The 24630-nt window shown below is 46.2% G+C and overlaps 1 long non-coding RNA gene across 1 annotated transcript; it reads right to left on the bottom strand.

Moving 5' to 3' along the window:
- Positions 1 to 3055: 3055 nt before the first annotated feature.
- On the bottom strand, positions 3056 to 22080 carry LOC119383947 (uncharacterized). The gene is made up of 3 exons (XR_005181802.2): positions 21725 to 22080; positions 7089 to 7269; positions 3056 to 3174 (listed from the first exon to the last, which is right to left on the bottom strand). It is a non-coding gene; the product is annotated as an uncharacterized LOC119383947 (long non-coding RNA).
- Positions 22081 to 24630: the final 2550 nt, after the last annotated feature.

Below are 24630 nucleotides of genomic sequence, written 5' to 3' on the forward strand. Positions count from 1 at the left end.
TCTGCAAAAATAAATACCATAAATTATAGTGACAGAATTTAGCATTATTTTCGCGACTTCAGTAGGACCTCTATATTTAAGTTGTGTTTGACGGTCGCAAAAAACAGTACATTACATTGCGTGGAGTACAAGCCTCTGCAATGTGCCAAGGGGTCGTTCGGATTGCTGTACATAAGAGTCTGTCCGCAAACTTCTTTGCATTAGCGTTATACCGGATGCCATATCCGTGAGAAGCCGGATATTGGCGCCATCTGTTACGGCAAGATGTACCAGATAATCAGGCCTGTATCCAGGGAGTGCCGTAGCCCCCCCCCCCCTGAAATTATGGCGGAGGGGAGGGGGGTGTTTTTCTAAAATAGTTAAGGTCCTCAGCAAGTGCAATCTTTGGGTCAGCAGTCGAGCACCAAAACCACTAGACCACCGTGGCGGGCAAGAGATGAACCAGGTAAGCATAGAATTGTTATTGCACAAACCTAGTGAATTATGCTTCCCTAGTGGTGTAAATTTGTGGCAGCGGTCCAATATCGACTGAGTTGACTTTTTAAACATTTTAATCCCTCAAGAAGACTACGCAAAAACCAAAAGAATGTGTGTGTAATTGTGGTTGCACGAAGCATCGTAAGATGTCAGTACAATCGACTGGTACCCGGTATTCTGTTAAATCCTTTGCATATACCGGAACAGCGGACAAGCTAAAAGCTTCTGTAGTCTGGAGCGTTTGTATAGGTGCACCATAAAAAATTACAGTATGCATAGTATTACAACACATCCCTACTTTATTCTGCGCTTAAGACGGTGTAAGTAGAGTTAACTCTAAGTAGTAGCGCTGTCTTCACAGCAATTACTGTAATTCAAAAGCTATCGAGCCACTGTACACGCTTGTGCAGCATACCTCAGCGTACAAAGATAAGCTGCCACAACGCAGGCTTGATAAACACATTACTTTCTTATAGACAAGGCCTCCCTTGTGTGCTGCATGTGGTATGAAAGACTTCATTGGCACTGCACACACAGGAAAATGCCGCTAAACGTGCTGCCATTCCATGTTAAAACATAAGGACTGCAAAGCTTTCCATTGCATTAAAGAAAACAGAATATTAATGAGAACTAACACACAAATAATGATGCCAAGGAAAGTATATGGGACATTATTAGAAGTAATTGTAGTGTAAATGTGAAGAAAGAAAAGTGGACGAAAAGATACTTGCCACCGCATTATGTTACAATTACTTCTAATAATGTCCTCTATACTTTCCTTGGCATCATTGTCTGTTAGTTCTTATATTGTGTTTAACAAAGAAAAACGAGCCCTTAAATTAACACTTCTTTCCTTCATTGATAGCAAGGGTCTCGTTCTGGCAGACTTTATGCCTTCAGGTAGTATGTGAGGGTTTATTACTCAGCTGCCAGCTCGCAATAAGATCACGAGCTACGTGACGCCAACAGGCAAAAAAAAGAGTGTGTCCCACACTCGCTGTAATTGCAACAGGCGGCGCTGACTGAGGCTGCCACATGCAAATGCACATGTATACCCTATAAAGTGGACGGAGGGATGACCGCCACCATAGCTCAGTGGTAGAGCATCGGACGCGTTATTCGAAGGTCACAGGTTCAGTCCCTGCCGGCGGCAAGTTATCTTTTCGTCCACATTTCTTTCTACACATTTACATTATTATTTACTTCTAATAACGTCCCCTATACTTTCCTTAGCATCATTGTCGGTTAGTTCTCATTAATATTGTGTTTAGCAAAGAAAAATGGGCCCTTAAACTCACACTTCTGTCCTTCATTAAAGAAAACAGGTACCACAAAAGTTGGTTCTTACTGCCTTCAATGCATGAAAAAAGCAATGAGATGTTCGTGACACAAAAGAACAATCCATTGTTGCACACACACACCCTGATCAATAATAAATCAAGGCAGTTGTTGCATTAGCTAGGGCAGTCACATAAAGTACATAGTATAACTAGAACTAAAATATTGCCATGTGTACTTCATTCTCTATTTTTATGTAACCGGCTCATTACACGTGTAACCACTCCCTTGCACTAACTGTGCCCAAATGTCTGGGAACCTTCCCAATTAGTTTAGAACCTTCTGATAAGTTCAAGCACACAATGTAAACAGCAGAGCTCACTCTGGAACTAACACGCCATCAATGACAAGGCTGGAATCCTCTATGGTACATGTATAAGTGCTGACGGGCCTTAACGCCGATCACATTACCAACAGCCGATGACTGTGAATGCTGTTATCTATGTACAGCGTGCATTTGACTTTAATTTCTCATTTCTTGGGCACAAGTATGTACAATATGCCTTTAACAGCTTACTGCTTCCTCCTTCACCGTTGCAACCATGTGGTAATATTGTGGTAAGATAGGCACTGCCTTAAGCGGTCATGAACCACTTTTCCAAGTAATCATAGAATGACCTCAGTATCATAATTATTTGCCCCCAGAATCGATTGCAGCAAGAATTTCTCAAATCCTTCAAGAACAAGCAAAATTACAGGCATTGTTCGAGCCCTTTAAGCACTTTCTACCTTCTCTCGTCCAGAGGAGCGCGCTCGAAGCTCCACAAGGAGCGATAGCAAGGTGAAAAGAAATTACTATTGAGGGTGAAGCAATGAAAGGATGACATGGACTAGAGTGGCAAATTACAGGCACTTGTAACAGCCTTAGTCAGAAAACAGTAAAAGTATATACATGAAGAGAAAAGTGGTGCCAAAGGTCACTGTTCAATAACACCAAACAAAGAAGTTACATCAGTGCACCTTGAGCATGCATGATGAAACACTATCATTCTCTCCCATTGTGATTCCTTTGTGTGAGTGGGGGCTCACTCTGTAGTGTTAGCACTAGATGTGTGTGCATGTTCAAAATTTCAAACACGAGTAGAATATTTTGGTTATTTGAAGTGTACTGGTTTCCAGAAATGCATATTCAACTTCTGCCGAATATTCGGATGAATTCAAATATTCAAGTAAGCCACATATCACTAGAAGCGCTTCAAAATGTTCAAGTGAATATTACACTATTCAAATTCGCTTCTACGAGAAATAAAAAGTCTGATAAATTCCAAAGTATTGAAAACAAATGAATAGTTTACTGAAAGTGACCCACCTGATAATATGGCTTCACTGCAGCATGGCACCGTGATGCCGTGAGACCACCTATCCAAGGGAAATACAAAGTGCCACAGAGCTACTACGTCTGAAGGTTAAATGCATGTATTACCTCCACCCAGGTTTTTTTTTTAAGTTTATAATCATTTTATATGGGCTTATGTGTGCAAAGCATAGCAAAATTTAAAATGAAGCATATTTTACCACCTCTAATTAGCTCTCTCTCAGTATTCAAATCCTGCTACTATTCCATGTTGCTTCCACTTTGCCTCGAACCAAGAAAGTGACATTCATACAAGCCTAATTCTCATTATAGAGTAAAAATATAGTGCAAGTTCATTGCATTTTGACAAAAACGCTCATTGTTCTTTATATGTCATATCTAACTATTCGATTTGAAATTGCTCAACCAGATTAGTATTTGCTTCGAACTTCAAGTTTACCATTTGTCCATCCCTACGTACTACGAATGCTACTGATACTTATCTTTAAAGTAAAGCATTCCTATTGCATACGTGTTACATTATGCAAACTTTGCAGTTACTGCATACTATCATTCAGGCCATAGTCATGCTGCGTTCTTATTAATCGGCAATGTGTTACTATAATGACAGACAAATATGCATGATGAGCCCTTGATCTTTCTGCTCCGTTTCGGCCTCATGTCCCTCACGCTCAGGCAGCACGAACGGATCCTTTTTCACTAAGCTTTATACTGCAGCTCTGTTATACAGCATATGTTGTACTTTCACATTCTATTATCAAATACAATAAAATAACCACCAAGAATGTCACCTAAGTATTGTTTAAATCCTTGGAGAAAGAAACGCCAGTGTGCACGCATCACACTGCATAAGGGAGGGGATATTTTCACTTTCAGACATTATATTACTGCACGTAAAAGTGCTCATCTTGTGAACACGTCAACTACATAATTTTTCTGCATGATAATATTAATTACTGCATTACCGAAACCATCTTCAAATAAGCATGCAGCCTTATGGCATGCAGTTTGATTAAGTTGTGTTAAAACAGTAATGACAACCTGTTGTTACTTTTATTTAGCAACTTTCTAAGAACGCACATGTGGTCAAGGATGATGAAGGGTTATCTCGACAGACGAAATTACGCAATTAGGAGGCATCAATTGAATTCAGCTCCCGTAGGACAGGGTGAGAGGGAGATTGCTGGGAAAGGCCTTCATCTTCCAGGTCCATAAGATAGGCTGATGATGATGATCATGACATGTTCATCATTCGAAGGCAGTTATTTTGCTTTACTCGCATTCAATTCGTATTGAAAAATTGCAATATTCTCACACCCACTGTGGCAAGAAACACGTCTGATCCAAACGCTGTTCTTATGTCGGCTATTGGCCGATAGCATGCTATTTACTGTTCGACATCAAACAAGAGGCGGCAGCAGCTCAGAGAAGAGTGAGCGCAGGCCTCTGTGTGAAAAGAGGGCGCATGAGGAAGTGGCAACTTTGTGCGTCGCCTCTAAACTCTCTTGTCATGCGTGACTTTAAAGATTTGGCTGAAATGTTCATATAGCAGGGTCTGCTATCCGCAGGTTATGTTTTCTCTCAAAGCCCAAAAAGTGGTTCGAAAACCCGTAACAGGGAACCGTAATAAGCACCGTAATAGGAGAACAAATGTTTTGCTTGCATGTCATTAGTGGGATCATTTCTCAAATATAGGGTCATCATTCGGAACATGCACTCTCTTAAAAAATATTGCTTACAAAGAAACCCTGCAACTCAAACCATGGAACCAGGGCGCAGAAACAGGGAACTTTTGTAGACTACTATTAATATCAGATGTGTGCAGTACTTGTTTAGCTACCTCTCAGTGATTTGACTTGACCGACGAGGTAGTTAATCAAGTGGTACCACACAATACATGCACCAGGCCCATAGCCAGGAATTTTTTTCGGGGGGAGGGCCCACTTGTTGAAAGCGTTGAAAAACGCCCATTTTTATTGTTTCCTTGGACCTAATATGTCCAATGGTCCAACGGTGGCCATATAATCGAAAGAACCAGAAGGATAACCCTCGAAAGCAATACAACAAGAAAGCACCAGCGCTTCAGGGGTGGCTGTATCATCAAGAGAACGAGAAGCACAACCCAGAAAAGGAATGCATCAAGGCAAGCTTCTCCACATAACACATGTGCACTGCGGTGCAGCACAGGAATGCACGAGTACTTCAACGGCTTCATCGCGTCTGAAAGATTCAGTCGAAAAGGTCGAAAATTGCCTGTCAATTTAATACAAAAACGAAATAATGTTGGCAACAGTCTCCTATCACAGGAGTCAGGTACAGAGTCAATGCCACCACAAAATGAAGACAGAGCACACATTTCCGAATTCACATAGGTTCTGTTCTGGCTCACCATAATTTTGTGCACAGTTGTATCAGTTTTCAATTATGAAAGCTCATATAAAAGGAAGTTATTCTGCATGCAGAAAGAAGATAGCTGCATCGCGTCCTTTTTGCATGCTGAATGCCTATGACTGTGAGTAGCAGAGGGATGAAATCTTCAACTGCATATTGGTCAGGAATATTTTACGGGACAAAAACAGGAAATATCTGAACCTCAAAGACAAGCTTGCTGACAATCTCAAGCAATCCCATGTAGAAAGACCTCGTCGAGGTAACGGCCCTTGAGTATCCCTTTGCTCAAGGCCTACCCAGAATCAACTTTGAAGCTACGAAAACTACATCGATAAAAAAAAATGAACTGCAAAGAGATAAATATCCCACTTCACGAACAGCAATGAATATTTGTCTCTCACACACTCTCTCTCACTCTAAGGAGCACATCTGTTTTAGATTAAAAAGTTGGTATTTTACATTCAGTTAAACTTTTGTGGAACCCATGGAAGCCAGATTTATGTTAGATTCGTGCAAATGCAGTATTTTATTCATTTCTCAGTTGGTAACAAAGGTGTCATACAACGTTCTTTTGCTGCGCTAAAATGAAACAGGGGGACGACACGAGAACACAGAAGTGCGCAATTCTGTGTTTTCGTGTCGTCCCTCTGTTTCATTTTAGCGCAGCAAAAGAATGATGTCGTACCAACTAGCCCCCACTGAATCCTTATTGAAGGTGTCATACAAGGTGGGGTAGGCGTGAAATTTCCTCACATAATGGAGGTTAATAGTAAACTACATATTTCGACAAGTGTTTTCCTGTCACCACGTCAATTCGTCATAAAATACAGATCTTGGCATAACCGGGGGGGATGTATAATCAAGGTTCCACTGAAGACTGACATGCACATTGCAGTAGCCTACTGCAGCAAGATGTGTAGCATCACAAGTATTAACGCATGGCAAGTAATAGGAATTATGAAGCACACATACATGGTGTCGCACTAGACAGGTGTATGATGTGGTGTATACAGGAGGGTAAGGGAAAGAATACGTGCCATGACTCTCGAGCATATGCCAAAAACTTATTTTATGGAAACTGCATGAAGGAATTGACTAAAGCAATGCCTTACGCAGTTACACAGTACAGCAGCACATAGGAAACGAACATGCCTTCACACTGAGATGGAATGTTTGAGGCTGTGGGCCACTCACCAAGGAATGCAACAAACACTGGAGTGCACTTACTGAAGTAGATATGTTTACTACAAGTTCGCAAAATATCTTACATGGACTACCACTTCAAAGAAAGTTAATCGTGTAGTCCCACTGGCTACATGAGGGATTCTGAAAATTTAAATGTCTCTTGTCAGGCTTTCCTTTGTTGTCGGAGTTCATTGACACGTTGAGAGCAACGGTGTTGTGCTGAAGCATTGCCTGGCTCGTGAGATCACCATAGGCCCATGGGACAGTGCAGCTTGGAGTCGCAGCAGTGACAATAACGCCACCACTGTAGCTCCAGAAATTGCACAGAAGCTCCAGCTGCTATGCTCATCACTGGCAACAAGAACAGAACAGCAGCAGTCACTTGTAACTGCAACCCATACAGCAACCACCTTGCCAGGTCCCTGGAACAGTCGGCAGCAGGAGCGGAGGTCCTCGTCATCAGCTGCCCCAAAAGAGTGAGCTGCCTGCGACCTTGTCTGGCTCGGTTGAACATCTTGCCTACATGGTGCCCTGGCACAGCAGACCACCACCTGGTCTGCTCCCTGGAACAGTTTCCCAGCAGAAGCACAGCCCTTAGATGCATAACAGCAGCATCTTGACATCTGGTTCTCTGTTTTTGTCACCTATACAAAAAACTAATGAAATTTAAATTTTTCAATATTCTTTCAGAACCTGCAACCTTCAGATCCAGAAGTTGCAGGTTCTAGATGTTGCAGCTTATAGATGTGAAGAATGTAAAGTGGACAAAAAGACAACCTGCTTCCGGCAGAAACTGAACCTGCAACCTTCCCCCGCAGGGGCGTCTGTGGAAGCAGGCGTTTGGTGTGTAGCGACACCACGGACCCGAGCTAACGGGGGGATTTCGACCCCCTCCCACGCCTAGCCGTGCGTGGCCTTGCCGTGTCCGGGGAAAAGGGGATCCTGGGGGTTGAGCCGACGCCGGGTGATTGGACCTTTAAGGCCCCCCGGCTGAGGCAACACACCCCTTTGGCCCTTGCTTCACGTAGACGGCACCCCTGGGCTGACCCACCCAAGGGAAATCGGCGGTCGCCTTTTCCTATCCCTCCCTCTGATCTTTTTCTTTCCTAGTTTCTTTCCTCTCTGTCCTGTCTCCTACTCCCTTCAGTTACTTCCCTGTTTTCGTAGGCGGCCTGGGTTAACCTTGTGCAAATAGCCAACCTCGGTCTATGCGCATTTGGTTATAGTAGCGGTGTACGGCTGGCGTCTGCATGTTTTCGATTCAATGAATCTTGTAGCGTCCCCATGTTGGGCTCCGTGGTGGGTGGCCGCCATCGCTGCCGAATCCAATTCCATTAGTATGCATAGAGCATTTCCCCTCATTAGTGATCGTGCCGCTTCAAAGCGCGTACGCACCGAAGACCTGACTTTCCTTAGCCGACCCATAGAAGTATTCCCACACTATCATGTGGTACACAGCGAGAAGACCGACAAAACAGCAAGAACCGTGTCCCCTTTCATAGTATCAAGATCACTGACAGCCACCTTAGGTGCTGGCTATAAAGTTACAAAAATGGCAAGTGGAGACCTCCTTCTAGAACTCCGTGACAAGGCACAATTTGAGAAATTACACAACCTCGTAACCTTTGGCGACATTCCAATCACTGTAACACCTCATAGATCCATGAATTCAGCACGTGGAGTTGTATCCGACACTGATCTGCTTGACCTCACCGAGGCTGAACTACTGGAAGGATGGAAGGAACAAAATGTCACAAATGTAAAGCGAATCATCATCCGAAGAAATAACCAGGAAATCCCCACCAAACACCTGATCCTTACCTTTTCCACAAGCGAACTACCGCAGACTATAGAAACTGGCTACACAAAGACACCTGTAAGACCTTACATCCCCAACCCTCGCCGACGCTTTCAGTGTCAAAGATTTGGCCATGGCTCGCAGAGCTGCCCGCAGGGGCGTCTGCGCAAGCTGGCGTTTGGTGTGTAGCGACACCACGGACCCGAGCTAACGGGGGGGTTTCGACCCCCTCCCACGCCTAGCCGTGCGTGGCATTGCCGTGTCCGGGGAAAAGGAAATCCTGGGGGTTGAGCTGACGCCGGGTGATTGGACCTTTAAGGCCCCCCGGCAGAGGCAACACACCCCTTTGGCCCCGACTTCACGTAGACGGCACCCCTGGGCTGACCCACCCAGGGGAAATCGGCAGTCGCCTTTTCCTGTCTCTCTCTCCCCTATCTTCGTCTTTCTCTCTCACTTTAAATCTTTCCTGTCTACTCCTCCCTTCTCGTTACTTCCGATTTTTCCTGGCGGCAAGGGTTAACCTTGTGTAGTTACTCTCGCTTGAGTAGTTATATTAGGTTATAGCGGCACTCTACGGCTGGCGTCTGTGGCCTTATACATCTAAGTGCTTCAGCGTCCCCTTGTTGGACTCCATGGTGGGTGGCCGCCATTGCTGCCGAAACAAACAAAACTATCATGGGAACACCCTCATTTCCCCGCCTACTTGATCGTCTCCCTCAGAAGAGGGTACGCACCGAAGAACTAACAAGTTTCAACCGACCGAGAACCTCCTATCCGAAATTCCACGTAATCCATAGTGAAGCTACAGACAAACAAGCTAGATCGATCTCCCCATTTGTTGTGGCAAAGTCTCTGACCGAAGTCCTTGGGCCAGGCTACAAGGTAACTAAGATGGCTAGCGGTGACCTTCTGCTTGAGCTCCCTGAAAAGCACCACTACGACAAACTTGGTGGTCTAGCAACCTTTGGCAACATCCCAATATCTGTTTCACCTCACCGATCAATGAATACCACACGCGGAGTCGTCTCAGAAGTAGATCTCCTTCAATTATCGGAACAAGAACTTCTAGAAGGGTGGAAAGACCAAAATGTCACCGATGTGAAGCGAATCATAATCAGACGCGACAACAAAGAAATAGCGACGAAGCATCTCATACTAACCTTCGAATCCAGCGATCTACCACAAACCATTGAAACAGGATACATCAAACTAGCCGTCCGCCCGTACATCCCAAATCCGAGGCGATGCTTCAAATGCCAGCGATTCGGCCATTGTTCGCAGAGCTGCCGTGGTCAAGAAACTTGCGCAAGATGTGGAGGCCAAGGCCATCCCTCTGAAAACTGTACAAGCACACCCCACTGCGTCAATTGTGACGGCGATCATGCAGCCTACTCGCGATCCTGTCCAAACTGGAAAAGAAAGACATAATCACCCTCAAGGTAAAAGAAAACATTTCTTTCCGTGAAGCCCGTAAGAGGTGCTCACCTTTTCACACCACACCTTACGCTGATGCGGCGCGCCGGGGGGCCGCGTCGCATCGGCCGCCGCCACTCCTTCGGTCTGCGCAGAGCGACCCGTCGGCTGTGGCACCTGCCCCCAAGGCGGCAGTAGTTAAGTCTACACCGCCCGCTCGCGAACAGGGACCGGCGACTCCAGGGCCGTCGGGTCTCAAGGCCTCGTCTCACCAGGCGAGGGCCGAAACTCGAGCCACTAGCCCGACCGTGCGGGCATCCAGTGCCTCCGAGGAGGCAATGGACACGGTATCGGCACCACTGGTGCCGAAACACCGGCGCAGTTCTCTGGACCGCGCCAAGAAAACAAAAAAGCCAATTACGGGGCTGGACGACCGTCCTGCCTCCTGAAACAGTATTTCACTTGAACACTCCACAGTTCCTTATTGTGCACACAGCACCGTTGTATGATTAATATGTACACACAAATATTACAGTGGAACATCCGAGGCCTTCTCCGAAACCTCGATGACATTCAAGAACTCCTTCACGAACTCAATCCAAAAGTGCTGTGTGTGCAAGAAACACATTTAAAAGCACAACACACAAACTTTCTACGAAACTACCTCATTTTTCGAAAGGACCGAGATGATGCCACTGTATCATCCGGCGGTGTAGCCATTATAGTCAACCAATCAGTAGCATGTACACATCTATCACTACAGACGTCCCTGGAAGCAGTGGCTGTTCGAGCAGTTCTTCTAGATAAACTCTATACATACCGACACAATACCACCTACAAAAACAAGAATTTCAGTCTTTAATAAATGAACTCCCAGAACCTTACCTGGTCCTTGGGGACTTTAATGCACATAGCAGTCTATGGGGTGACTCTCGCTGCGATGCGCGAGGTCGTCTGATTGAACAGTTCCTCTTCACGTCCGGTGCGTGTCTGTTGAATCAGAAAGAGCCAACATATTATAACCTCGCCAACAATACCTACTCGTCCATAGATCTCACCATTACATCTCCATCACTTCTACCTCTATTCAAATGGAAAGTCGGTAATAATCCTTATGGAAGCGACCACTTTCCAATAGTTCTGAGCTCACCAATAATGTATGATTGTCCCCCACAGGTTCCCAAATGGCATATTGACAAAGCCGACTGGGAAGAGTTTCGTAAAGTTACTCGCTTAAATTGGACTCATATGTGTGGTTTAAGCATAGATGCAGCCGTAGAGTACTTTACAGCTTTTCTCACGGATGCTGCAACTAAGTGCATCCCACAAACAAGTGGACTGCCCGGGAAACGACGTGTCCCGTGGTGGAACACTGAGTGTCGAAATGCACGGAAAAAACAAAACAAAGCATGGAGGTTGCTTAAGGACTCTCCGACAGCCGAGAATCTTGACAGTTTCAAGAACATAAAGTCCCAAGGTAGGAGAACGCGCCGACAGGCCAGAAGGGAAAGTTGGCAGAAGTTTTTATCGGGCATTAATTCATATACACAGGAGGCCAAAGTCTGGAACATGGTTAGCAGGGTAGCAGGCCGACAAGCACATTCACTTCCTCTAGTAAACACACAAGGTGACAGCTTGGAAGACCAGGCGAACTTCCTAGGTGTACACTTCGAACAGGTGTCGAGCTCGTCGCACTATAGTGAAGCTTTCCAAAGATACAAAACAAGAATAGAAAAACAGAAATTAGAGCGCAAGTCCACGAAACACGAAGCATACAATGAACCTTTCTGCATTGCTGAGCTACAAGCATCGCTTAACTGCTGCAATAATTCCGCCCCAGGCTCCGACCGTGTTGTATATGAAATGTTGAAACACCTGCCATCTGAAACTCAAAAAGCCCTCCTCCCACTGTATAATGCTGTTTGGTCTTCCGGCGAGATCCCCTCGGCCTGGAAGGAAGCCATTATTATTCCGATTTTAAAACAGGGCAAGGACCCATCCTCCGTTACGAGCTACAGGCCCATTGCACTAACAAGCTGCCTGTGTAAACTTTTTGAAAAGATGATAAACCGCCGACTTATACATTTCCTCGAAGCAAACAAATCACTCGACCCATACCAGTGCGGTTTTCGAGAGGGTAGATCTACCTCTGACCACCTTATCCGTATCGAGGCACAAATTCGCGACGCTTTTGTCCACAAGCAATTCTTTCTTTCGGTGTTCCTCGATATGGAAAAGGCTTACGACACCACATGGCGTTTTGGCATACTGCAAGACCTCTCACACTGAGGTGTCCGAGGAAAGATGCTGACCATAATCGAAAGCTATTTGTCCAATCGCACATTCCGTGTCCGAGTGGGTAACGTCTTGTCCAGAATATTTGTCCAGGAAACTGGAGTGCCGCAAGGTGGTGTCCTGAGTTGCACACTTTTTATTATAAAAATGAATTCGCTACGTCTGTACATTCCACGGAACATGTTTTATTGCACATATGTGGACGACGTGCAGATCGGTTATAAGTCGTGCAACCTTTCAATGTGTGAGCGGCAGGTCCAGCTGGGCTTGAACAAGGTCTCTAAATGGGCAGACGAGAATGGGTTTACGCTGAATGCACAAAAAAGCACTTGCGTCCTATTCTCCAGAAAAAGAGGCTTTCATCCCGATCCAGACATTGACCTACATGGTCAGCGTCTGTTGGTAAAAACAGAGCACAAGTTCCTAGGGCTAATTCTAGACACAAAACTTACGTTCATACCGCACATTAAGTACATAAAAAACAAGTGCATTAAAACCATGAATATTCTAAAAGTGTTGTCACGCACCACGTGGGGTAGTGACAGGAAGTGTCTGATGAACCTTTATAAAAGCCTTGTACGCACGCGCCTAGATTATGGGGCGATAATATATCAGTCTGCGACACCAAGCGCCTTGAAGATGCTTGACCCTGTCCACCACTCGGGCATTCGTCTTTCTACGGGTGCTTTTCGCACCAGCCCCGTGGAAAGCCTCTACGTCGAATCGAACGAGTGGTCGCTCCACCAGCAGCGATCCTACATGTCGTTTGTATACTATCTCAAAGTGAACGCAGACAAAGAACACCCCTCACACCCCACAATAAATGATTTATCTAGTTCTGCCCTTTTCGACCACCGTCCTTCGGTGCGACAGCCCTACTCACTTCGTGTGAGGGGCTTGGCTGAGGAAACGGGTGTGCCACTTTTCGAACACTGTCTATGGGCTCCCGCTGCACAACTACCGCCGTGGCGGTGGCACCTTATAGACTGCGACCTTTCTTTCATGGAAGTAACGAAACACGCGCCTATTGCACATATCCGTACACACTTTCTTGAACTACAACACAAATACACTTGTGCAGAATTCTTTACGGACGCCTCAAAGTCCAATACTTCTGTGTCTTACGCAGCCGTTGGGCCATCCTTTACAGATTCCGGTATTCTACACCCAGAATCAAGTATCTTCACAGCAGAAGCTTACGCGATACTTGCGGCCGTTAAACACATCCAACAATTAAAACTACAAAAGGCAGTGATTTACACAGATTCTCTAAGCGTGGTAAAAGCTTTAAAAAGTCTGAAAAGACACAAAAACCACGTCTTTGTCTCGCTGTATTCTCTTTTAAGCACGATCTACGCACTCGAACAACATGTCGTAGTGTGCTGGGTGCCAGGGCACCGCGAGATACAAGGCAACGTGTTGGCGGACCAGCTAGCAGCATCCGCCCACGAAAACAGTCACAATACATCCTTAGCTATTCCCCCACTAGACCTAAAACACGTCCTGAAAAGAAAGCTCAGAGTCTTTTGGCAAACCACATGGGATATGCATACACGAAATAAGCTACACGTTGTCAAACCGCATCTGGGTAATTGGCCGCCAGTATCAAAATCACGCCACACAGAAGTTACACTCTGCAGACTCAGGATCGGTCACACATACAGTACACACACACACCTTCTGTCCGGTGGCGAGCCACCTTTGTGTGATAGATGTGGTCAGCCACTCACGGTCCTTCACGTCCTCATCCAGTGCAAGGAACTCGATGCTATCAGAAAAAAGCACTTCTCATTGCCCTACCGACAGCAATTTCCACTTCACCCTTCAATGTTCATCGGTAGGGACCCGCTTTTTACATATCAGTCACTGTCTGCTTTTTTAAACGATGTACCCAGTTTTCATGTCATATATCAAGGTGATCAGTAGCACGGCCTCTAAACAGAGGTCGCTGCTGCGGTGAATACGTTAAAGACAGCACTTGCCTCGCGTCCCTTGGACTCAAGGGCATTGACGAGGCATTCGTGCTGATGTCATATCTTCATAGTTTTATTCTTGCGACCACTTGTCATTCATTCCACTACACATATTTCACGTCACTCTCATGATTTTAATATATATATATATGTTTTACCCGCCTTTAGCGCGAGGAATTTTAAGGCCCCTATACAGCTACTTACCACAACCATTGTTCATATCCTTTGTCTCATGAACTGGCGCTCTTTGGCCATCAATTGGCCCTTGCGCCATTAAACACCACATATCATCATCATCATGGCTCGCAGAGCTGCCGTGGTCGACCTACATGCGCAAAATGTGGTGTTCAAGGCCATGCCTCGGACACCTGCAATGACACACCACACTGCGTGAACTGCGACGGCGACCACGCTGCGTATTCACGCTCTTGTCCAAATTGGAAAAAAGAAAAAGATATCATAGCACTGAAGGTCCAAGAGAACATATCTTTCAAAGAAGCACGTAGAAGGTGTTCGGCCTTTCACGGCCCAAGCTATGCCGATGCGACGCGTCAGGGGGCAGCGTCGCGTCGGCCACCGCCACTGTCCCAGCTCACGCAAAGTGAGCCAGCGACCGTGGCGGCTGCCCCCGCGGTGGCAGCAGTTAAGTCTACTCCACCAACTAAGCCAGAGATCCCGGCTACTCCAGGAACGTCGGGTCTCACGACCACGCCTCGCCAGGCGAGGTCGGAAAAACAAACCAGCAGCTCGCGTACGCGGGCGTCCAGTGCCTCACACGAGGCAATGGACACAACTCCGGTACCCCTGGTACCGAAAGAGAGGCGTAGCTCCCTGGAGCGCGCCAAGAAAACTAAAAAGCCGATAACAGGGCCCAACGACGGCCCTACTACTTGAGTTCTAACTTTCCGATTAAACAACAGCCACTTCCTTTTCGTACACACAGCACTACACTACCTCCATAATGGAAACACAAATTATACAATGGAACGTCACAGGACTGCTCAGAAACCTCGATGATATCCAAGAACTTTTACACAAACATTCACCAAAAGTGCTGTGTGTACAAGAAACACAAAATCCAAACACACGAACTTTCTACGCAGTTACATCATTTTCCGTAAGGACCGGGATGATGCCATGGCGTCATCCGGTGGTGTAGCCGTTGTAGTTAGTCACGGAATAGCATGTACACACTTACCTCTCCAAAAGTCCCTTGAGGCAGTGGCTGTTCGAGCGGTCCTGCTGAACAAACTCGTCACCATTTGTTCTCTGTGCATACCCCCACACTACCACCTGCAAAAACATGAATTCCAGTCCTTAATAGATGAGCTACCAGAACCTTATCTGGTCCTTGGGGACCTGAATGCACATAGCAGTCTGTGGGGCGATTCTCGCTGTGATGCGCGAGGTCGTCTGGTTGAACAGTTCCTTTTCTCTTCCGGTGCGTGTCTGTTGAATCAGAAAGAGCCAACATATTATAACCTGGCTAACAATACCTATTCCTCCATAGATCTCAGCATTATATCCCCATCGCTTCTACCCTTACTCAATTGGAAAGTAATTATTAATCCTTACGGAAGTGACCACTTTCCAATAGTTCTGAGTGCACCAACAATTAATGAATCTCCTCCACAAGTTCCCAAGTGGAACATTGACAACGCCGATTGGGAGGAGTTCCGTAAAGTTGCCTGCTTAAGTTGGACTGATATGTGTGGTTTAAGTACAGATGCAGCAGTAGATTACTTTACAGCTTTTCTCATCGATGCTGCAACTAAGTGCATCCCACAAACAACTGGACTGCCCGGCAAAAGACGTGTGCCGTGGTGGAACAATGATTGTCGAAACGCGCGCAAAAAACAAAACAAAGCATGGAGGGTGCTTCGAGACTCTCCAACAGCCGAGAATCTTGACAATTTGAGAAACATAAAGTCTCAAGGCAGGAGAACGCGCCGACAAGCAAGAAAGGAAAGTTGGCAAGAGGTTTTTATCGGGTATCAATACATATACACAGGAGGCTAAAGTCTGGAACATGGTCGGTAGGGTAGCAGGTCGACAAACACATTCACTTCCTTTACTTAACACACAAGGCGACAGCTTGGAAGACCAGGCAAACTTCCTCGGCGAACATTTCGAACAGGTGTCCAGCTCGTCGCACTATACTAAAGCTTTCCAGCGATACAAAACAAGAATCGAAAGACAGAAATTAGATCGCAAGTCCAGAAAACACGAAGCGTACAATGAACCTTTCTGCATGGCTGAGCTACAAGCATCGCTTAATTGCTGCAATAATTCTGCCCCAGGCTCCGACCGTGTTGTGTATGAAATGTTAAAACACCTTCCATCTGAAACGCAAGAAGCCCTCCCTTCCCTGTATAATGCGGTTTGGTTTTCCGGCGAGATCCCCTCGACCTGGAAAGAAGCCATCATTATTCCCATTCTAAAACAGGACAAGGACCCATCCTCCGTTGCGAGCTACAGGCCCATTGCACTAACAAGCTGCCTGTGTAAACTTTTTGAAAAGATGATAAACCGCCGACTTATACATTTCCTCGAAGCAAACAAATTATTAGACCCATACCAGTGCGGTTTTCGAGAAGGCAGATCTACCTCTGACCACCTTGTACGTATCGAGGCACAAATTCGCGACGCTTCTATCCATAAGCAATTCTTCCTTTCGGTGTTCCTCGATATGGAAAGGGCCTACGACACCACATGGCGCTTTGGAATATTAAGAGACCTGTCCCACTTAGGTGTACGTGGAAGAATGTTAGATATAATAGAAAGTTACTTATCCTATAGAACATTCCGTGTTCGAGTGGGCAATGTCTTGTCCCGAACATTTGTCCAAGAAACAGGAGTGCCGCAAGGTGGCGTGCTGAGTTGTACACTTTTTATTATCAAAATGATTTCTTTGCGTTTGTGCATCCCGCGTAACATGTTTTATTGCATATATGTCGATGACGTTCAAATCGGTTTTAAATCTTGCAATCTTACAATGTGCGAGCGGCAAGTTCAACTTAGTTTGAAAAAGTTAACCAAATGGGCAGACGACAACGGGTTCAGCCTTAACCCGCAAAAAAGCACCTGCGTCTTATTTTCAAGAAGGAGAGGCCTCCATCCCGATCCGGACATTCACCTACACGGCCAGCGGCTACCTGTAAAAACCGAACACAAATTTTTAGGCATAATTTTAGACATGAAATTGACCTTTGTACCTCACATCAAAAATCTCAAATACAAGTGTCTGAAAGCTATGAATATCCTCAAGGTTTTGTCGCGAACATCAGGGGCAGTGATACAAAATGTCTGATGAATCTGTATAGAAGCCTAATACGCACGCGCCTAGATTATGGGGCGATAATCTATCAATCTGCGACACCAAGCGCCTTGAAAATGCTTGACCCGGTCCACCACTTGGGCATTCGTCTTTCTACGGGTGGTTTTCGCACCAGCCCCGTAGAAAGCCTCTACGTCGTCTCGAACGAGTGGTCGCTCCACCTGCAGAGATCTTACATGTCCTTTCTATATTACCTCAAAGTGAACGCAGACAAAGAACACCCGTCACACTCCTCAATTAATGATTTGTCCAGTTCTGCCCTGTTTTACAACCGTCCTTCGGTGAGACAGCCCTACTCACTTCTCGTGAGGAGCTTAGCTGAGGAAATGTGTGTGCCGCTTCTCGAACACTGTTTGATGGCCCCTGCCGCACATCTCCCGCCGTGGCAGTGGCAGCTCATAGAATGTGATGTATCCTTCGTGGAAGTTACAAAACACGCGCCTATAGCACATATCCGTACATATTTCCTCGAACTACAGCACAAATACAGTTGCCCAGAATTCTTTACCGATGCCTCAAAGTCCAATACTTCTGTGACTTACGCAGCTGTTGGTCCATCTTTTTCCGATGCCGGCATTCTGCACCCGAATACGAGCATCTTCACAGCAGAAGCATACGCCATACTTGCGGCTGTCAAACACATAAAACAATTAAAACTCCAAAGCGCAGTAATATACACCGATTCCCTAAGCGTGGTAACAGCCCTCAAAACTCTGAACAAACACAAAAACCCCGTCCTCGTCTCCCTGTACTCACTCCTATGCACAGTCTGCGCACTCAAACAGCGCGTCGTAGTGTGCTGGGTGCCAGGTCACCGCGAGATCCAAGGCAACGTGTTGGCTGACCAGCTAGCAGCCTCCGCCCATGAAAGTGCTGCCGCCAATACACTCCTTTCCGTTCCTCCACTGGACTTAAAACATTTCATTAAAAGCAAGCTCAGGGCTTATTGGCAGAACACATGGGACACACACACGCAAAACAAACTACATGTTATCAAGCCGCATCTGGGTAATTGGCCGCCAGTATCAAAATCACGCCACACAGAAGTAATACTTACAAGCATAGGTCGGCAAAAAATCTGGAGCTCACTCAGACTCACTCACGAAACATATCTTACCCTCAGGGCTCACTCGGATTCAGACTCACCAAACTTTTCCTCATCCGGACTCACTCGGACTCAGACTCACTATAATTTTTCTCAACCGAACTCACTCGGACTCAGAATCACCAAACTTTTATTCACTCGAACTCACTCAGACTCAGACTCACGGCTCGATCTGAGTCTGAGTGAGTCTGAGTGAGTCGACTCGTGAGTCCGTCAGCATTAAATTATCCTTTTTCTACCATAATGCCAATGCCCTTTAACGCCAATATCTCGCATAATTGGTGCGCTACTTAGCACCTTTTGATCTCGTACCTTCAAGTACGAGTTATCAGTGTTTGCAGTTCAATAAGGATCTTTTTATTGAAAGTCATGACTCACACGAGATATTTTTATCAGTAACTTCCCGTGAAAAAGTTTGCGGGGGGGAGGGGGGGTCAAGGCACCTCCTCCCCCTCTCCCTCCTCAACTCACGCCTCTGATCAATAAATATTGAGCTGACATATGAATGGTAGTGCGTTGAAGTATGCGGGAGTATACGGGAGTATAAACGTGAGCTGCATAGGGCTGATAGTAATGCTAAAGTTGAGTAGATAGGACCATAGGTCGGCAAAAATTGTGGAGCTCACTCAGACTCACTCATGCAATATATTTTGCCCTTAGGGCTCACTCGGACTCAGACTCACCAAAATTTTCCTCAACCGGACTCACTCGGACTCAGACTCACCAAAATTTTTCCCAACCGAACTCACTCAGACTCACAAAAACTTTACTCAACCGGACTCACTCAGACTCAGACTCACTTCTCGATATGAGTCTGAGTGAGTCTGAGTGAGTCGACTCATGAGTGAGTTTGCCGACCTATGCTTACAAGGCTAAGAACAGGACACACACACAGTACACACTCACACCTTCTATCCGGTGGTGAACCACCCATGTGTGAGAAATGTGGTGAACCACTCACCGTGCTTCACATTTTAATTCAATGTACAGAATTAGACACACTACGAAGAAAACATTTTATATTACCCTACCGACAACAATTACCATTGCACCCAGCTATGTTCATCGGTAGGGAACCTGTTTTTAAACATCAGTCGCTCTTCGCGTTTTTAAAGGAAGTCCACAGCTTTCACATCACATACCCAGGCAGTCCGTAGCACGACCTCTGAAAAGAGGTTGGTGCTACGGGAGCTACATTGGAGAAAGCACCTGCCTCCCTGCCTTTGGCCTCAAAGGCCCTGAGGAGGTATTCGTGCTCACAACATACCCTCATTGTTTTATCGTCACAATCACTTGTCATTCATTCTATATGCACATGCCCCACGTCATCTCATAATTTTACTACGTATATGTTTTACCCGCCTTTAGCGCGAGGAATTTTAAGCCCCTTTACAGCCACCTAACATAACCATTGTTCACTTTAGCTATCATGTCCTGGCGCTCTTTGGCCATCACATGGCCCTTGCGCCGATAAACAACATACATCATCATCATGAACCTGCAACCTTCGGATCGAAAGGTGGCAGGCTCGGTCTCTGCCGGCAGCAAGTTGTCTTTTTTTAGTCCAGTTTACATTCTTCACATCCATATAATTATTACAAGATGCTTAATACAATTAACGTCCCATATACCTTCCTTTGCTTCATTATCTGCTGTTTTTATTATGGTACTTGCCATGGGAATTCTAGGATAGCTTTAAACTGCCAATGTTACTCTCACAGATGTTCCTTTCTTTGCAACACGGTTGAGGCATCCCATGAGGAGCAAGGCCAGGCTAGCAATTGAGAAGGCAGTTCGAACACAGCCTGATTATGCTATCGGGTTCTACTCTTGAGGCAAGTTTACTTCAATAGGCCAAAATGCTGAAATCCCGAATTTGTCAGAGACTGAAGTTGCATTTCATGAATAATAGGGGCTATTATGCGCAAAGCACAGGAGAACAGTGATGGCATGGAAAAATTGGCCAGAGCCGAGACCATTGAGACAACACTATTCTTTCCAAACAACTTATTGTCAAGCAAGCTGTAAGCAAATTCTTTGGATTAATATGCTACTGTGCATTTTATGGTTGCCTTTGCCATGCACTGTGCTTTCACCAGAACAATTCTAAGCGCAAGTATAACCTCTTGCGGCGACTTACACTATATAAGTGATAAGCATCAGCTGTGTGCAGAAGCCTTGTTAAGTGTGTAGAAAGATAATGCTAGTACGCGACTAAATTTACTGGAGCAGCACCAGTACCAGTTCCAGTGCAGCATACAATGAGCAGGCTGAGAAAGCTGAGCAAGCAGAAGCTCTAACAAATGCTACTTTTATCTAAGATAATGATGAAAAACGTTTTATTTGCTAAAAGGTTGCTGGGCAAATGGGTGGGGTCCTCAGTCCAGGGCTCCACTGGCCTTTGCGGCTCGCTGGGCTTGGTCGAGCAGAGCCAGCTGGCTCTCGCGATCCTTGCTAGCAAGCCACACCTCCCACTGCCTCGTTCGAAATGTTGTCCCCAAAAAGTGGAGAATTGATGTTTTGGGGCCGCGATTCAAATTCCCACGTAATGTGGGCGAGAGTTGGCCGTTCTCCACACCACGGACAGCTGCGCGCGTATATTGTGGGATTTATGTTTTGGTTTCTTTGTAAGTGAGGGTACGTGTTGGTTTGTACTCGACGCCGATCTCGCGCTTGTTCTCCGGTAAGATCCGGATGGGGACGGCTGCATTTCTGTCGTTCTCCTCTTTGGTTTTCGAGGATGTCGCATGGAGTTGTTGGGGTTTCCTCGAGAGTTGCGACCGGTGCTCGGATGCTCATTTGTACACAAAGAAAAACCGCACGCACACATATCCCGACAGCTCTGCCACTAAACCGGGTGCATGCAATCGTTGAAGCGTACGAGCTCCCGCCGTTCTTTTTACGTCGAAACGAAAGCCATGGCAACACACGCGTGCTGCTGATCACTCGCATATAGGAACGGCGCAAGTGCTGATGAAAGAATATGTTATCCCGCAAGCTCCCAGAAATTCAGCTATCACATTAACCACGCTAATCCACTCATTTGTAAGTTAAAAAAAACGACGGTTTTATCGCGCGATAGTTGTAGCCCACTCACCTTTGCTCTCAGGTGAGTCGCGCAAGAACCAACAGCTGAGTGAAAACTGTCATCGAGCCGTGGCCTACTGCAATTGTACGAAACAGAAGCGAAGTAGAGCGCAAAATTAGTGTGCCTCGACGCGCGCGCGCGAAAGCGTGCATCAAGGCACCCTACGCAAAATTTGCGCGCGGCTGGCGCGGCTCTCGAACGAGGCGCGCCCCGCGCGCGAATCGTGGAGCGGCCCGGATTCGAGAGTACTCGTGCAAAAAAATCAATAAATGAAGAAAAGCATAATACGTCACATCCGCCAAAAGAAGTTGTCCTCCCCGTCTTTCTTTTTTTCCCTCTTTCACCTCGAGCATGCGCAACGGCTACGGAGCCCTCAGATGGGACGGTCAGGTGTGGTTTTGGGACGTTAAACCCCAGATATTATTATTATTAGCTGAGAGTTACCAATTGGTTTTCTGTGGTTAACCTGTATGCCTTGTGTAACAGACAAATATGTTTTGAAATGTAACTGAAATAGCATTGAAAGGGAAATAGTTCATTGACAAATATGCCCGCCATCTCCGTACCTGCCACGTCCCTTGTACACGCAGAATTTCTGCCCACCAAGGCTACCGTCCACCATCTGCCCACCTAAACTACTGTCCACTATCCACCCACCTTTTCCACCACCCACCACCGTCTACTATCCACCCACCATCGTCCACCATCCACCACCGTCCATTATCCACCCACCATGTCCACCATTTGACTTTTTCCAATAGGGCTGTTTCAGTGTTCCCGGTTTGGCCACCTTCATCTGCTTCGTTCAAGACGATAGAAGTCTTGTGCAGATAAGCAGCAGTGTGTCATTTGAACTCTCTCAGCTACAGTGAAATGGTAACTACAGCGAATGACATACAGCAATTTTTTTATGCTAGATTTCTAAGGTATCAGGTTGCATGTGGCACCTGAATAGTTAGCAAAAGCAGCTGCTGGCCAAAGAGGCCTTAACACTTAAAGAAGCTTTTGAAAGCGCGGAATATTTGCAACATACAGATAACCTGATTGATGTTTTCATTGTTTTGAAGCTTGGTCAACAGCACGTGCCAGATACCATAAGGAATAAGCAGAGGACCAAGATACAGGAATGCAAATGCTGCGGCCACTATGGTTGGCACTGTGGTCACAAAGATTACACATGGGTTGCACGTGACGTCATTTCCGGCTTGCAAAGCGAGCGACCGCCTAGTTTAAGAACATTCAGTCGGGCTGTGCGTGCAGCTGGTGCAGCTTCCCGGCGCGACGGAGCTTGTCGGCGTTGTTTGATTTATTCTGAGCGACATGGCGAAAGAAAGCGTGCACGTACTTTGCCCGTCGTACTTTGAAGAGTTCGTGGGGCCGACTCGGGTACGATACCGAGCTAGAATAGAAATGTGCGATGACATCAACCTTTACGATCTGTGCATTGGTAAGTACGCTGTACCGATACGCCCATCTGCTGCCTGCCGTCACACACGGCGACATTGTGAGTTATTTGGTGTTTTCAACAAGTGAAGTCAGGCTGCAACAAATGAACTTACAAGTCGCTGGACGGCGCAACTACACTACTTCACAGCGGATGGGGGAAGAGCCTAGAAGCATAGGAGCTTCTATTGCAGCGTGTCATCGTCCTAAGCAGAGTTAACGAACGACGTTCTTTCACATTATGGTCGAAGTAAAACTTCATCTTTGTCCAGACCGTGGTTCAGACGCACGGGCGTCGACAGGATATTGTCTTGACGGGTACGAACCCGTGTTGCATCGCGGTGGGGCAAGTGTTGGTGTTGTTTGGGAGGCGTAAATGCTTCTTTTGCACCCTGTTCCAGGCTCCGTGGACGGCGTGCCCGCTACGACGGCATCGAGCTTGCTTTTCCGTTGCTTTTTACAGCGGTGAAAACGCGCAGATGCTGCGGCGGTACGGTCATAACGGCCGCGGCCCAGCAGTAGGCTCGATGCCCAGTCAGGGTTCGCGTACGTCGTTCATTAAATTCACAAGTTTTCCTTTGAAAGTGAAAACGTTCATATATGTTGCACTGTTAGGCCAAACTTAATTCAAGACACGTTAATTGAAGAGGGAAAGCTCGCGTGTACATTGCTGTGAATCTAGGCAGCATTCTGGAGAGGTGACATAATCACGTCAGTAAAGGTGTTAAACCTGGGCATATCTCGAAAATGCCTTTACCTGTGATTAAGTGAAGACTGCAGACACAAATGTGTTTCTCCTTTTTCAAGTCTCTTCTGTTAATGCAGCCGAGCGCTGCGGCGCTTTTCGGACACCCTTGTCGGCGCGCACTGATTTATTATAATCGCAGGCAAACTAAACATGTCAACGCGTGGCTGTGCCTTGCCTTTCGAAGCAGAAGTTCCACATCTTGTTCTGCATCCGAAAATAGCGCAAATACAGTGAAACCTCGGTGATACGAATCTCACGGGACCACCAAAAATATTCGTATCATCCAACATTCATATCACCAGAAAACATGGAAAATTAGCATGCGACAAATTAGCATGCGACAAAAGAAAGCTGGCGTGCGTTTTCATTTATTGTTTTTCAGGGCCACAGCAATGTCAGGAAGAACTCTGAATTATTGTCAGTTAAGTTTTTAGATGTCGGTAATCACACCAACAGTCGTAAATATGCGGCCCGTACGTGCGTGTTTAATTAATGAACCAGGTGCATTGTGACCCACGACAGCAGTAGCCCCTTCCAAGTTTTCGTATGCTTGTTTCGCATGACAGCGGAGTACTAAAGCGAAAGTAACGGAAGAGGCATTTTGACGCAATAGATCAACGCCACAAAATTTCAGAACGACTGTCCTACGTTACATTGTTATCGCGTAGGTGTTGGGGATGTTTTTTGGGAAATTTACGGTCGTGCCACAAGTGCGACCTTAACA

This window comes from Rhipicephalus sanguineus, chromosome 2 (genome assembly GCF_013339695.2).
Source record: "Rhipicephalus sanguineus isolate Rsan-2018 chromosome 2, BIME_Rsan_1.4, whole genome shotgun sequence".
Lineage (NCBI taxonomy): Eukaryota > Metazoa > Arthropoda > Arachnida > Ixodida > Ixodidae > Rhipicephalus > Rhipicephalus sanguineus.